The sequence below is a fragment of the Myotis davidii genome, unplaced genomic scaffold (genome assembly GCF_000327345.1).
Source record: "Myotis davidii unplaced genomic scaffold, ASM32734v1 scaffold630, whole genome shotgun sequence".
Classification (NCBI taxonomy): domain Eukaryota; kingdom Metazoa; phylum Chordata; class Mammalia; order Chiroptera; family Vespertilionidae; genus Myotis; species Myotis davidii.
This window is the reverse complement of record NW_006282083.1, coordinates 132,133-133,991: the sequence shown is the minus strand read 5'-3', so window position 1 is coordinate 133,991 and position 1,859 is coordinate 132,133. Positions and strand designations below refer to the sequence as shown.

General features: G+C 46.7%; 1 protein-coding gene across 1 annotated transcript in view; it reads left to right on the top strand.

Moving 5' to 3' along the window:
• SHQ1 (SHQ1, H/ACA ribonucleoprotein assembly factor) overlaps window positions 1-1,859 on the top strand; it is a 121,062-nt gene that overhangs the window by 565 nt on the left and 118,638 nt on the right. The gene's annotated exons all lie outside the window — the stretch shown is intronic.

The window sequence follows — 1,859 nt, the reverse complement described above, 5'->3', positions numbered from 1 at the left end:
CTACCGCGCGCCTCCTCCCCGGCCGGCTCGCGCCTTCCCGGGGCTGAACCCACCTCCGAGGTGTCCTCCCTTCCCCATTCACTCACCCACTTCTCTGATGGATTTGTCATTCCATGGTGTCTACCAGACGTGGTTTTCAGGCTGGGGATGTGGTTGTAGCGGGGACAGAAAAGTAAGTAAACTCAGCTGCAAGTCGTAGGAAGTGCTCTGTAGGGAAGACATGGCGGAGGACGCCTGTTTCTGTGAGCGGATGTTGGACGCAGGCAGGACTGGAGATGGTGATGGTGTCAGCACACAGTGACTGAAGTTTCACCCCAGTCGGTGCTTTCTGTGAATGACCTCCTTTGATTTTAGGAAAGTCCGGCAAAATAGGTTCTATTATTTACCCCTGGTACATCGAGCGGCTAGCCGCTAGAGGCTCAGAGAAAAGCTCTTAAATGAGATGGGGCTGTAAAATAAAGGCAATAAAGTAAAAATTTCAAAGTAAAGATCACTCTGCTTACGTGGGGAGTTTTGATGAAGACAAGAAGAGGTGATGTGCGGAACAGTTTAGAGAGCACTTCCTCTTCCCGCAGGGGATGCATTCCCTGGGGGCAGAGGCTGGCAGGTGGGCAGGTCTGAGTCCTGTGACTTTGGGCAGGTTATTCATCTTAGTTTCCTAATTTGTAAAATGGGACTAATGTTAGTGATCTTAAAGAGCTGACATGAAGATTGAGATAATGCATACATAGTCCTTATTATCATGCCTGGTATGTATCCAGGTGTTCAATCATTAGTCGGTATTATTTACTAAGGGTTTGTTCTGTTATCTGTTGCTGCATAACCAAGAAACTCAGTGGTATAAAACAACAGCCATTTAACTCCCTGTCCTGGCTTCTGTGTCAGGAGCTTGGCGCGCTGCTCTGGCCAGTTCAGTCGCGGTCCCAGGTGGCTGGGTCTGGAACAGCCTGAGCACCTGGCGTGGTGGGCGGGTGAGGAGCCGCAGGAGCCTGCGGGGTCTTTGCAGGGCCCAGTTGTGATTCCTTCAGGGAGTTGGAGCGCTAACAGGGTGTCTGAAGTTTTTGAAAGTATTCTAATCTTTTATTACTTAATCCCAGAAGTCAGTGTCACTTCTGCTTTATTGTGATGGTTAAAACAGTTCCAGAAGCCACTCATTTTAAAAGGGAGGGCACATACTATAGACCCCACTGCTGGGAGGAGGGATGTGAAATGGGCCATCTTTGAAAATACAATTGGCTGCATTCTATCAAAGGCGACTAAAACCTCACCCCTCTCCTTGCGGAATTGAGAGTCCAACAAGGGAGGCAGATCTGTGAACAAATAGGATTTCACTATTATGTAGTAAGAACTTATACTTCTATGGAGTCTAGGGGAAGGGAGCTGGTAAAAGTTAACATCTTTTAAATGCTCTTTGCATTACCATTCTTTCTTTTAGTAACCCTGGGATAGATTCTGTTATTTTACGTTTTTTACAGATAAAGAATATGAGCCTTGAAGTTAGTTAACTTGTATGAATCAAGTTAGAGAGTTGGTAAATGGCAGAGCTGGGATGCAATTCAGATTCTGATAGTAAAGTTAGTATTTGTAACCATTATAACTAATTTATAAACTGACTCCTTATATTGGGTTTAGGAGGGATATTGGCTTGGAAAATGCATTGTAGCTCCAGGAAACATCGGGATCAATGGTAATGAAGTTGGGAAGCCCTGGGCCCTTTGGGGTCTACCAAGTTTTATTATTATTACTACTAGAGGCCCAGTGCACAAAAATTTGTGCACTTGGGGGGAAGGGGGGTCCCTCAGTCCGGCCTGTGCCCTCTCGCAGTCTGGGACCCCTCGGGAGATAACGACCTGCTGGCT